The following is a 15,537-nucleotide window of genomic DNA, read 5'->3' as shown; positions in this document are numbered from 1 at the left end:
TAATTCATCAATGACATGAATGGGAAATTTATCTTTCATATTGAGCTTGTTGAGCTCCCTATAATTCGGACACATGTGCCATAATCCATCCTTCTTATGCACCAATACTACTGAAGTAGATAAATAACTTTGACTAGGTTGAATTATACGAGGCTCTATCATTTCTACAACCATACATTCAATTTCACTCTTTTGGGAATAGGGATATCTGTAAGGCTTGATGTTTGGAGGAACACTTCTTGGAATCAAATGAATAGCATGATCATGATAAAAAATAGATGGGAGGCCTTTGGGAGTCTCAAATACCTTGGAATGATTGTCCAAGACTTTTTGGAGATTTGCAGAAATAGATGATTTCAATGTGGGAACCTCTCGAAAAAACAATTGTGCAATTACACCTCATTGGTATTTCTTTAGAAGCTTTGTCATGCCATTAGAGCTGATTATCTTTCTTGGTTGCCCTGCGATACCCCTTAATTTAACTTCCTTTCCTTTCGAAAAAAATTTCAAGAAAATTTCTTGAAAATTAAATGTTGTCATACCCAAAGATTGTAGCCATTGGACTCCTAGTACAACATCTACACCACCCATTGGAATGGAAAGTATTGGGCTATTCAATACATATTCTCCCATGGATAACTTGATACTATGGCACTTTCCAGAGAAATTTATGGTTCCTCCATTTTCAACCATCACTTGACACTCTGGTGCTAGATATAGGCAGCAATTCAATTCCTTAGTTATCTTACAATGAATAAAATTATGGGTACTGTCTGAATCAATCAACACTATTACCTTTTTCTTCTTGATATGCCCTTATATCTTGAGAGTTTGAGGAGTGGTAAATTTGGTCAATGCATTACAAGATATGGTCGGATTCATTTCTTGTTTCTCTAGGGTTTTTTCCTCGTGTATATACTCTTCTTTTGATGTTTCTTGTTCCTTTTCTTCCTCCTCTTCACAGTCTATGTAAGAGAATTTCTTTTCAACACACTTATGACCTTTAATGTATTTTCTATCACAAGTGTAATGAAGCCTTTTTTCTATTTTTCTTGCGATTGTTGTGGTGTCAACCTTGTAGGTTGTGGAAGGCTAGGAGCAAACACACTTCCATCTTTATAGTTGTGAGCCATAGGCTTCCTTGTTGCCATAATTTTGATTTCAATTTTTCTTGCCAACTTGAGTGCCTTCTCCAATGAATCCGGTTGCCAAAGGCAAACCTCATGTTGGATGTTATACTTTAAATTCCATATGAACACATCAATCCTATGCTCCTTTGGAATATATTTTACCCTTATATTCAATTTTTGGAAGTCCTCAATGTGATCCATCATTGAACCCTTTTGTTTGAGATTTATTAATCGGCTAAAAAAGGTGTTTCTTTTTGTATCCTCATAATGCACTATCATTTCTTCGGTAAAACTTTCCCAAGTGACAATTTGTTTACGAGAGCAAAGCCATCAATACCATACAAACTGATTTGGTTCCAAATATAAAGTTGCAATGCGTACCTTTTGTGTGTTTTCCACATTATGGAGATCGAAATGTTGCGCCATCTGTAGTATTTATGTTACGTGATCCTTTCCATCAAACTTCCTCATATTGATCTTTGGAACATGGTGGGTCTTCAATCCATCCTTAGAGTCTATGAGTTTCCTTTACAACCCTCTCTCCATTAGTAAGCATTTCTTGTAGCAACATTGTCAAATCTATCTACAAATCTTCCATGTTTCCTTTAAGATTTGCTTCTATACCATCCATCTTAGCTTCCATGCTATCCATCTTAACTTCCATGCCATTTATCTTAGATTCTATGCCATTCATCTTAGCTTCCATTCCATTCATCTTAGCTTCCATGCCTTTCTTTAATCCATCCATCTTAGCTTCTGTTACTTATTGTGAGAGTGAAACTTGTTGCACTTGGTCTCATAATTTTGATATATCATGTTGCATTTCTTCCTCTTCTTCATGATTCATGGTAGATCTTTCAGGTTGCTTACTAGGTGTTTCCATTTTATTTTTCAGGGCATCAATTAATGATAATTATGCCTCACTATGCCCTTTGAATCACTTCAAACTAATTTTTCAAACCAACTTATGCAAATTTAAAAAAACAACTACACACCTTTTTTTCTTTGTAGGAGATCAATATTGAATCTATTGTATCTATGAAATTTCAGATCTCTAAGGTATGAAATTGTGAGATGTGGTATCCCTATCTGCCCTCTTTCCAATGACACCAGTCTGATCAAAATTGGATTCTCCAAGAAATAGTTATGCCCAATTTCTCAAGATGACCTGATTATATACTTGTTTTAGTAGAGAAAACTTGTACAAAGTTCCACGTGTCACTGTTTCAACCTTATGATCTCAAAACGATACATAGAAAACTACCATTCGTACTATTTCTATATATTCTTATGAAATTTCAATCCGATGCTCAGAGAGAAAGTTATGAAGATTTTCCCAAGGTCACCTCTTTGGAATGTAATTCAGGACCCTGCCAAAAGCTTAACTTCCTTGGACCATATATACGAAAATATCACGCGAAAATATCTTAAATTTGGATCCGAGGTTCATCAAGATATTGGATCAAATGGGTTTTAATTTTAGCTTCTGAAACGTCGTATAAAAAAGGTTATAGCTAAAATTCCACGATGTCCTATTTGGAGTCGTGAAACCCTAGAATCCAATGCTCTAATACCAGATGTTATGCAACCAACTCATAAAATAGAAGAAAATATAGATCAACGACTTCAAAATTAGCCTCTTCGAGGGGAAAACCTCCTTTAAATTACACAAATAGACAATTCTTGGATGATACAAATGAGAAAATCTCCTTTCTATATATAGGACTCTAAGGGGTCATAATATAATCAAAGCCGACATAACAATAATAATATAAGAGCACAAAAATAACAATAGTGGACTTCTATGGGGCACACTAATAATAATATGGGGACAATAGGGGCACAAAAATAATAATAAGGGCTACAATGACAATAGTAATGGGGGAATCACTAGTATTATAGGGACTTAACATGGGTCCATTACCCAATACCAAAATCAACAAGGGAACACAAATCCATATCAAGGAAATTCATATGGAAAACCTCCATCACTCCCCTAGGTAGGTAGGATTTCATTAGTCCCCTCAACCACAACAACAAGGTATTATACTAGTGATCCTACTCAGGTCAATAACCACTCCATGTAAGGGGAAAAATATTCCATGCATAATTATTACGGTGTGTCAACATCCCAACCTTGCTATGGAAATCCAACACAAGGAAAACAATGTTTCCCTTTCTAAGGCCAAAAACAAACTAACCTACCACATCCTCAAAAAAATTCATAATCGAAATTTGTTCAACCTTATTTTCCCCAACAACAACAAACCTTTGAACAACTCAATGTTGCTAATCCTTCCAATAATTGGAAGAAAAAGGGAAAGAACAAACAGAAGCGAAACTAGGCATAAGGCAATATTCCGTAACAACAGAACATGCAGGGAGGGGTTAATGCCCCTAACTAGAACCAAAATATGATCCAATTCCCAAACAACCCATATAAATAGGGTAAAAATAATGGTCTGCGAACTAATTACACTTTTTCTATCTATGGTGAATATGGACATTACACCCGTCATTGCCCCCAATTTTTTTAGTTCAAATGCATGAAGGAGTCTATGGGTAACCATAGTGGCCAATCGAGAAGTAATAAACAATCTGTATTAATACGAACATCGTTCCCTCAAAAGAGGTAGTAGCTACACAACAAGAAATTGGTACTCCACATTACAACAATGCAACATTTGAAAAAACCCAAGATATGACCAACTGTGATGTTTATATGAACATAGTAGATAGCATAATACAAAAAAGTCAATGAGAACATGGCTCTCCTCTTGAGCCTAACCCATCATTAGTAGAGGAAATTCCATATACTTCAAACCCCCCCATTAATGATCACGTGACCTACCATTGGCCAAATTTCTAGGTTGACTAAAGGAATAATTTTCTTTTAGACTTAGGCATGATCAACCATTCTAGTTCACACTTGATCATGCTTTATTTAGAAAACTCAGAACCACAACTCCCATGTTCCTTTGTAGATTCCTATCACCATATGTAATTTCACGATACAGAAATTCATCATTGATGGGGAGCATTTGGATGAATCATGTATAAGAAAGTATGGAAGAAACTGGGATCCTCTGAGTTCCAACTTCATATATTACCCTAAAGGCATATGATGGTCACCTTTCACAACTAGTAGGGCTCTTTAAGAACTTCTTGGTGGAACTAACCAATAAAACAATTATCATTGATATAGAAGTCTTTTATCCCCCCCTTGAATTACAACATTCTATTTGACCAAAATGAAATGTATGCAACGAAGGTTGTAGCATCCTCAATATTCTACACTTTGATATTTCTTCATAATGGAAAAATTATAACCATAGACTAGTTAACACACTATGAGTCAAGGAGCTACCCTTCCCTTGATAATGTTCTTCCTTTTGTAGGATCCCAAAAAGAAATGGTCCCATATTTCATAGAAGTCATGCCTTTAAATTTCAAATATTCCACTATCGTTAATACTTATGGAGGAGACCCAACTATCATTCCTTCTTTTGCTTCAACCCCTATATGCATAATAATGACCACTTTCAATGATTCATCTCAGGATACTCAACCAATAAAAACTAAACCAAAAATGGTTCTAACAAGTGATACAAATGTTTACCATATTCCATCATTCAAACTCCATTCCTATATCCTCCACCTAGATTTGTATTACAGCAAGTGATGGTGATACTTACTTCACCAAACATTACTATGGAAATGCTCATTTGGTATTTGACACTTTCTACCTCATCGACTATGCCAATGGCCATTGTAAATAGATAGTTTACATCCGCCTCACTCTCAAAGGAATCTACTCCTTCGAAAACACTAACCAATACAAGGACACCATATGGAACTAAAAAATCGGTAGGGAGAAAACAAAAGAAGAAAGATACTCTAGTCACAACTACTCCTAGGGTAAGTCCCTGTGTGCTCTTTGTGAAATACTAGGCCATCCAACCAATCAATTCTTTGCATCAAATGAATTTAAGTCCCTTGTTCATGCCCCTCAGGCATCCCGATTGCTTCCCACTCCAATAGGTGACAAAGCTACCTCATCATAATAAGGGCATATGAACCAACCACCCATGTGTAATTTGTGCACAACACATAAATTATGCACATAATTTCCCCATCATTCACTTATTTTATATTTTATCTTTTTAGCATTGCATATCATGTGCATTTTTTTATAGGATTTGTGATCATCGATAAGTCACCTCTTTGATTCTTGTGTGATTTATTTTTTATGTGGTGTGATCAACTTGTATTGGGGGTTATAAAAAAAATATTGCTAAGCCCATTAGGTGGAGAAGCGATGTTTCCTTTCCTGCCACTTAGATTAGTAATTCCACCTATGTTTGGGGTTACAACAATAAGCTTCAACTCTACAAGGGTGCTTTTGATTACAAGTGTGATTTGGTTTTCTTGGTGACCTGTGAAAGAAATTTAATATCTTGCTCCATGCCATTGTTTTAGAATACTACCACCTTATCATTAATTAACAATATTGTACTAACATATACAATGCATTACAATTCACAAGTTTCTTATGAACACCAAATTAACAATTAAATGAACAATTCCTAAGATATCCGATAAATAATTAAAAGGTAATTGAAGATCTTATCAGACTCCTCAAAGACATGAAAATAGACATATAGAATCTTGTAGTGGCTAGTGATACATATCCAAGAAAAAAGGGTAAGACAATGAAGATGCGTATTTCATTACAACCAATACCTATCCCAACAAGTATTTAGACTAACATATTTATGGATTTCATAACTAGTATTTTTAAATCTAGTAAAAAATTAGTCATCATGGTGGTAGTCAATTTCTTTTCCAAATACGTTGATTTTGTGCTTTATCACACCCATTTACACCTTAGTTTCCCAAGTATTCATGCATTAGATTTTTAAAGTTACATGGAAGTACTATTTCCAATGTATCAAATCAAAATCCCACATTCATTAACAAATTTTGGTAGAAGTTGTTTAGACTTCAAGGTAGCTTGTTGAAAATGAGCATTGTGTATAATTCCTAATCAGGTGGTTAAATAAAATTGGCCAACAAGCACTTAGAAACCTATTCTTGACATTTTCCTTTAGAAAAGAAACAACAATGGGTACAATGACTATCGTTGTAGAATAGTGTTACACTACCACTTATCATGGAGCTACTAAAATGACTCCACATGAAGTTTCCTATGGCCAAATATCCTTGACAGTGGCTTCCTATTTACTAGGAACCTCCAAGGTTGTTGTAATAGATAACACACTACATTATAGATGATCCAATTTTATGAAGGAATGAAATTAAATACAAATATGAACAAAAACATAGATTTCCAATGAAAACATAACTTCAATTCATTGATAACAAAGTCCTGAAAACTATTACATGCAGAATGGAAATAAATTAGCTTAGGCGATGGCAGCTTATCTCTGTGAAGAGATGTAGTAGCTACATGCTTTATGAACTATGTTACAATGAGGATTAGAGGCCTTTTTATCATTAAGAAACAATGGGAAACCCTAAACATCCAAAAACATAACCATAGGAGATGAAGCGCCAGATTTTATGGGTCCCGTTGGGGTTCGTTAGAATGTCAACTTCTTGGGGTCATAACTTTGGCATATGATCTCTGTTTGGCTATCATAATACCTTGTTTCAAATATCTCCAACATGATGCAAAAAAGAGACTGATGAAGCTATCTTACACCTTTTCTATCTCTTTGTTTTCCCAAAAAAATGTCATTTAGGCCCTCAAAATGACTCCACAAGTTTAGGACTCGAAAAATTTCCAAAAATAGTAAGTTGTGCTACAATTAAGGAAACTGAAAGAAACAACAATGGGGTTCTAGATGGAACTGGTGAGTGGCCACCAATATCCACCTTGATCACTTCTACCCCATTAGGAAGCAACGATATCCATTACATTGAGTGCCTCCATGAGATGGGGGAACTTTTGATGAACTTGGTCCCTGGTGAGTCACTTGCCTTGGTGTAGGAGTTGGCCAATTTCGACAACCCGAGATAGATGGGTCTTCCATTGAAGAGTGGTATTGATTTATGTGTCAATAATATGATCACTTGTTTCATGTTCCATGTAGTTTGGGTTAAGCTATATTGGTGTTATCTATTCTATAATGTTTGATGTGTCCAACAATGGTGGAAAGTATGGAAGAAGGTGGTCCACATTGAACACTGGGTGTAGGACAAGGAATGGTAGAATGTTGAGCTTGAAATCATTGTCACCCATAACCTTTGTGATGGTGTAATGCCGTATCAGAGTGGGAAGATCTTTAGATGGGATCTGGTAAGGTGTTCTTTATGCAAATGCAACAAAACCTTATCACCCACCTAAAACTTGTGTGGCACCCAATGTTGATCATGCCACTGCTTGTACTTGGCATTGGGCTTATCCGAGATATCATGAACTTGCTGGTGGATGTGTAGGATGCGTTCAATAAACTTGGTTTCTTTATCAACCTTGGACTGTACATGTGTGGATTCTCTGTGTATTCGCATGAGAGATGGAAGCATCAATTAGACACAATGGTTGAAATCACAAACCCACTTGAAAGGGACTACGACCAGTCGAGCTATGTAGAGATTTATTATAGTTGTGTTGCACATAAGGAAGACTCTCATCCTAGGTTTGTGAATGCTTGGAGTTGCACATGTCGAGTAGGTGCACTATCATCCTGTTGACGACCTCTGTCTAGCCATTAGTATAGGGATGTAATGTAGTCAACTTGGTGAGCGTTATGTCCAATAGTTTCCAAGGGTTCGACTATAATGTGATCAGGAACCTGCTATCCCGACCTGATATAACGGTTTGCAAGATCCCAAAATGTACCCATACTCGTTCAAAGAAAGATTGACATTGTCCTCTATTGTGACACTCTTCTTGCACGCTGCCAAAATATAGCCATTTTGGAAAAATTGTCCATGACTACAAATACACAAGCATTACCATGCTTGGTAGAAGGCAGTCCATACAGGTAGTCTGCGGAGATGGATTGTCATGAATGTATGGGAGAAGGAAGAGGAGTGTATAAGACCTGCTTCTTGATGGTTGGCTTGGTGATGACATAGGCAATGCAGGATTTGATATATTTTCCAACGTCCTCTCTGAGTTTTGGCCAATAAAAATGCTTTTGTAGTACAACCAGAATTTTCTCGACACCAAAGTTTCTTGGGACCAGACTGCAATGCACCTCCCAACTAAGCTTGGTACACTCACTTGAAGGCACAAAAATGTGGCTTAGGTATCATAATAATGCATCTAGGAGGTGGAAATATGGAAATTTCTTGCCATCGAATAGCATCTGTTATGTGGTGGCGAACTATGGATCATTTTTTTACAGTTATGACCATCCAGAGGTCTTGTGGTCACAAGAGTTGAGAACATTAATCAATGTGGAAAATGGGGGCTCACTGAGGCAATATGCAACATGATTGATGCTACCGCTTTTATATTTAATATTCAAGTGGAATTGTTGTAGATATGTAGACCACTTCTGATAGCAACAGTTCTGCAACTTCCCTGTGTCTATATAAAACGAATAGGTTGATGATCTATGTGGATGCCTGTCTCCTTCCACAAAATGTAATTCTTCCATTGCAGGAAGGTCTGCACGATAAAATACATCTCTTTATCATAGGTGGGGTACTTTCGGATTACATCAGAAGGTGTCTCACTATGATAGGCCACCAGATGCCCGTGTTAGGTGAGGATTGCAGGCGTATGTCTCAATTCCGAAGGGCTTTTACAAGTCTGGAAATGTGAATACAGGTGGAGAGGAGAGGCACTGCGTCAAATCAACAAATTCCTTCGATTAGGACTTGGACCAGGAAAAATTTACTTTCGCTCCACCCTTGGTAATATGACTCAAAGGTCAAGTGATATGGGAGAATCTCAACACAAGCCTTTGACAAAAATTGGCAAGGCCCAAAAAGCCACAAAGCTCTATTAGAGTGGTCAGGGCTAGCCAATCCTGAATGACTTGGATCTTAGATGGTGATGAGAACCTGTATTGCAACAAGAATGTTGCAACTCCTAGAGCTACCAACTTTACTTTATCAACCCGAGGTTCATACAAACTTGGAGGTGACAGTGTTGTATACACAAGTAGATGCGGTGGGCCCGCTCTTTCTCACTGCTAAGCTGGCATTCAACCACTATAGTTTCTCAAACCAACCTTCTATTGATTCATAAGAAGCTTGATTACCAATGAGAAAAAGGGAAATTTTCACTAAATGAAATATTGTCTACTGTAGTAAGGAAAGCACTGAAATCAAATGCTTAAACACACCATTCATCTAACTGACTTCTAAGAGGCTTTGCTTCAAAATAATGCTAAGTTGACATGTGTGTAGTCCTACTGTCCTAGGCATGTAATTTGAAACATCCAAACATTCTATTGTTGTGCATGTAAATGAACAAAATGACTCTTTTTCCTTTTTGCCTTTATTTGTGTGAAAATGTGAATGCTAACTTCGCTTGGTGATGTGGCAAGTGGATTAGGGATGATGGTGAAGGGTTAGATGGCTTGGGAGGAAAATAGGGGTCTTCTCCTATCTTCCTAGGTGTTCTTTCCACAATCCGGCCTCACAATAGGTCACTACAGGTCAACCTACAGGATGTCCTAATGCCTCCTACAAGATGTCCTAATTCTCCTACAGGATCCCCTGTATTCGTACAAGATCTGACCGAGAGAAATATGAGGGATTTGGGAGGTGGTGTAGGGATTAGGGAAGGTGAATGGTGGGTGAAATGAGGCAAGGGAGTGGCTAAGACTCCTTCAGAGCTCAAAATAGAGTTTGTGAGATGGTTGGATTTGCTCAACAAGCTTGGAGAAATGTTCTTATGGAATGATGAATTTGGTGAGGGATTTAGTGGAAAAAGTGATAACCATGGATGGATGAGGTTAGGATGGGATTGATGGTCATGAAATCTCTCTGCACTGCATCAATCACTGATATTTGTCCATGAATCATGTTAAACAAGAAATATTTTCAATTAACTAAAGAAAACAAAATTTCATGAGCTAGATGCATATTTCATGGATGGGGAACTTGCAGAATAATGTGAAAGCTTTATGAGATCTAATGCAAAGTTGAAGATATCAGAGATGAAAATTAAATCATATTCTTGAAAACTAGTAAAATGCTGGCCTAAGTAACAGAAAACCCTAAATTCCATGAGAAATCAGAATTCTGTCTTTTGGGGCTGCATAGGAGTTCTTTCCTCAAACCATGGTCCCTGAAGGGAGGAGTGAGGCCAAATCCACCTACTAAAAACTTTTTGATATTCCTTTATCTTCCTAATCTACTGCTAAAGCAATGCACAAATGGAAGCAAACTAATCAAATCCACAACTACTTGCAATGAAATAATGTTAAAGACAATTCAACCATTAATCTATGAAATCAACTAAGAATACAAATACAAGAAGAGGAGCCTTTGCTGCTAGGGTTAGGAACTAACCCAAGAGCTTTAGCCCTCTGAGTCAACTCAGTTCTAGATCAAGGTAATGATCATTCTCATTATCATTTTAGAAAATTACATAACAATGTCTTCCACAAGTCTTGAACTCGAAAAATGCTTAGTGCTTTTACATCAAAAATTCGAATACTAATAAGGATCTAGGCATCTTTATTTATATAACTAAAGTCTCCAATGAATTCCTTAAATATAGGGAGGCTCGGTTCCCAAACTCAAGATGAACTGGCTCTCTAATTGTCACTTGCTCGACTGCCTTTTGATCTTCATGACTTGGATGCTTGCAACTCCGAGCTAGTGTGATTTGATGGAGGAATATTCGAATGAGTGAGGAGTAAATGAGGAGGATCTATCTCCTACAATCTCTCCTCCTTGTCTCATTCGAGTTCATGCCTTGAATTAGCCAAAATTCCCATGGTTTTCTCTCAAAAACATGCAATCAATGCACATTAGTCCACTAGGCATAGCATCTCACGTTTACTCATCTCATTAAGAAAAATATAATCAAAACATGTAAGGAATTATGAGAAGAATTGATTTAAATAAGATTGGAGGTGTATTAAGGTCCATATAGTTACCCAATGATGAGGTTCATCAGATGGATCCACATGCATTCCATGCTCATATGTGAGTAACCGATATTTTTTTATCTCGCTCATGCCAAAGGTGCATTTCTCTAAGTTGGCACACAATTTGTGCAACTGTAGGGTTTAAAAGACCTACTAAATTTGTTGTAATTGTTATTCCCAACTCTTGCTGAAGATGAGGATGTCATCCAGATAAAAAACCATGAATGATTTGGTAAAGTGCCACAAGTTGTCATCCATCTATTTCATAAAAGTAGTAGGGTAATTTTCCAACATGAAAAGCATGACTAACCATTCAAAAAGGCCTTCCTTAGATTCTAAGGTGGTATTCTGAACATCTCTCACCTCTATTGGAACTTGATGGTAGCTAGAATTCAAATCAATCTTGCTAAAATACTTGGCCCCCTTGATGATCCATAAGGATCTTGACATATTTTCCAATGAGTGCTGTGTCAAATGCAAAGTTGATTGAAGCCTAGTTATTGGGTTTTTGAGCTTCATGTGAAGGCACTCATAGTTTACTTTTTTTAAATTTGTAAAATAGAAATTTAAATTGTGAGAGGATTTTCCTCAAATTCAATTTATAAATTCATGATGAATTTGAGAGTCTTAAGGGATCTTTTCTCATCCCTTGAGTTTTGGATAAGGTCCTTGATAGGTGGATTTATAGAGTTATTTTCTCCTTGGAGTAGGGGATATAAGGAGATATTCTCTCCTTTGTTTTGGGGTTTTGAAAGCTATAAAAAACCATCCTATGTACTCTGTGTGGTATGAGAGTTTAGGAGGAGAGAGCTTGAGAGAGTTTTTGAGAGCTTCATTTCTTTGAGAGCTTGGAGAGCTCAATAGGTCTTTCGAGGGATTTGTTTGATATGTAAAAGCCTTGAACTCCTTTGTGTAAGAATACAAATCTAGGTTTGGCCACCCTTTTGTAAAAGATAATTGTACATCTTCCTCATTTTAGAAAGACAATAAAAATGATTCAAATTGTTGGAGGTGAATCCAGAGACGTATCCCAGTGGAGGGGGTGAACTCCATTATCAACCTTGATGTTTTCATGTTTTTTTTATTCATGGTTTGATTAAGTTCTTTTACATGCATTTAAGTTACAAGTTTATGATGAAATGAATATGTTTATGGATAAATTGTAACTTAATCTTACAAGCGCATTTGGTCATTTAAAAGATCTTCTTTATAAGTTTTTATGTGCTCTCAAGTTTTCAAATCACTTGGTATCAAAGAAGTTCATTGTCTGGCTTAGTGGGTATATTTGTCAGGTTTAATTCAAGCAAGGAGAATGAAACTGCTTAAGAAGGTAATTTCCTAAGTTTTAAAATATCGATTTCAAAAAATGAGTCTTTTTTGTAATATTTTCTTTGCAAATATTTATCAAGATTCAAAGATGTTTAAATAATTCTTAACCATGAAGAAAATGGTAGAGGAGTTGTATGATGATGATAGAGAAATCAATAAGTTGCGGAAACAATTGAAAGCATTGGAAGATGAGAAGAAAGAGCTTCAAGATAGACTTCAAGCAATGAAGTTGCAATTACAAGCTTTAGAAGAGGCCCTAACAAAGTGTCAGAATGCTAAGATGAATGAGGTAAGAAACACTTGTACACATTCAGTTTCCTCTCAAGAAGATGTTTGTTTTGGTTCCTTCGAGAAGCACACTCGAGGAATTGGGTTAAAATTATTATTGAAAATGGGTTACGAAGGGAAAGGCTTGGGAAGCCATGCCCAAGGTATGATAGAACCCATTATGGTTGAAGATTGCCCTCGATATGATGGAATTGGATATGGAAAAGAAGAGGTTGGAGAGAGTTCCAAGACTGTTGAAGAAAATGATGTTTCGAAAGGAACTTTTGTCTCATCAGGTTCACCTCATTAGAATCATGACAAAGGTGATCATTAAAGGTATAAGATTGATTATACAAAAGTTTCTTTTGATTATAAGAAACATGGTAATGTCATTTGTAAATTTTGGCATAAGATTCCATGTTCATTTTGTGGCCTATATAATCATAAAAGTTAGAAGTGTTGGAAGAGAATGTCTTTATACTGGAAAGTTTTGAAGGAAAAGAAACAAAAGGGTCAATCTTCGAATCATAAGGAAGTTAATAGAAAAACAAAATCACAACATTGTTGCACACATTGTCATCAAAAAGGTCATTTGGTTGAGAAATGCTAGAAACTGTATCTAAAACTTCATCAACAATATTGGAGAAAGATTGCACAAGACCTTGCCAAAAATGAAAACGTCAGTTTGGTATAGATCATTCAAGAAATAGAGCATGATGAAATGGAGTTAAAGAAGGATCCATTCAAATGGATTGGTAATAAATGGTTAACATTTCTACAAAATTGAGTTTTCATGCATAATTTAAGAAAATAAATATGTTTTTGTTGAAGAAAACAAGAAAATAAAAGATGAATTCCATGCATCCATTAATTTTGCTATTTAGAGAAGAACAAGCTTGGCTCGTATTCTTTCCTTTGTTGAATTTTTGATCTATTTAGAGAAATTATCTTAGCTGGTAGAGACACTACCTCAGCTACACCAACATGGTTCTACTGACCTTTCACTTCATATCGCTATGTCAAATAAAAAATAAAGGATTGTGTTGATATTGTCCTACATTTCCCATTGAATCAATTTCATGACGACTGGAACAACATTGGCAATGCTGGGAAAAGAGAAATTATGTTTTTTTCCTCATGTTTGTTTGAACAAAGATTCTTTGCAGTTATGTATTTCCAATGTCAAAAAGTTCTTTATAATGATGAAAAGATACGTGAAAAATAATTTTTTTGACAGAATATGAAGATGAATCGAGAAATTTTCGCACCAAAATTAGTATTGATAAGGTGGGAAATAACAGTCACCATAATGTTAGTGATGCATGTTTGGTCAACTCAATGTCCTTGAATTGGCAATCATAAATTGTCAACCAAGGTGCGTAGATTGACGAAGTATAGGTGCACAATGTTCTTAGAAGCTATCTTAGTATGTCGTTATGTATTTGTCACAGTCTAGTCCAAGGGTGGAGGTGATGTTGTTAGTTGAACTAATGTTGTCATTCTTAAGGATAAGTTTCCTAGGAATCAATCGTTGTTCAATCAGTTTGTGGATGATGTGAGGGCGGTTTTACTTATGTTAAGTTGTTTGGAGTTTTATTTTAAATCTCTTGTTGTAGCTCCTAATATTCTAAGTGTTAAATAGAATCTTACTCTAGCATTTATGAAGGAATTACTTTTGAACTCAATTGTTTTAGGAGAAGTCTTCTCACTCGTTCAATTTCTGTTCAAGCACTGTAATCCAAGCAACATTTCTGAATTGAACACACTTAATTATGATGGATAATAAGAAAAGAAAATAACTATGCAATACCAGGTATAAAGAAAAGTAAACAGAAGTCTAATCTAGGTATAAAGCAAAGTAGAATTCTTATGAAGGCAATGATTTGAAATCATTATACAACATATTCACACAAAATAGAGTAATTGAATAATTGAAAGAAATTAGATTGCATTCGATCAAAACCTGACACTGATTGCAAGGGCCCTCCACATAGCAGTTCAGAGCTTTAAACCAGTACAATACTTGCACACAGAAACCAAATTCATTCACATGGAAATCATAAATTGTTCAGAAAACATTTCATATGGCGCACACCCAAATACCAGTGCGGCCATTGAATTTATAACATGTCTTTTGCATAACTATATGAGAATTCTAAGCCTAATATCTCTTAACCCTATCTAATCTTATATTGTGAAACCATCATTTTTCTATTTTGAAAGCAAAATGATAAGGTTTTAGCTTATCTCGACTTTGTGTTGCGTAAGTTTGACGGTTGACTCGAGGTTTGACTGCGATCTCCTGTGCCACCTTTGGAAAATGGTTTAGAGTGAATAGGAAGGTATTCATGAGGGAATCACCTTCTATCCATCGAAACCTTTCATTACTGAACTAGAGCTGTGAAACCTCGCGAACAATGAAAGCAACTACAGAATCCTGGACTAGCTGCGGAAACACGTCAATTCGGTAGCTAATTGCAAATTTAATTAAAACAATAGGGTATTTAGCTGAATATGAACAAGAAAACATACTAATGCATACCTTCATCAAAACCTTGGAGATATGGATTTATTAAGTGGTGCATATATATGAAAAAGAGAGGATTATTGGGCAAAAAGGATGTCATGGTAGGGCAATCTTCAGACTCTACATTCCTCGAGACTAGAGATGTTTTATGTCATCATACACTTCCTCTTTGTCTTCTGCTTGTGTATCTTGTTTGTTATTT

The sequence above is a fragment of the Pinus tabuliformis genome, chromosome 4_2, assembly GCF_031772625.1.
Source record: "Pinus tabuliformis cultivar Carrire ecotype Pingquan chromosome 4_2, CPIR1, whole genome shotgun sequence".
NCBI classification, from domain to species: Eukaryota; Viridiplantae; Streptophyta; class Pinopsida; order Pinales; family Pinaceae; genus Pinus; species Pinus tabuliformis.
The sequence above is the reverse complement of the archived record's forward strand: the minus strand, read 5'-3'. Positions refer to the sequence as shown.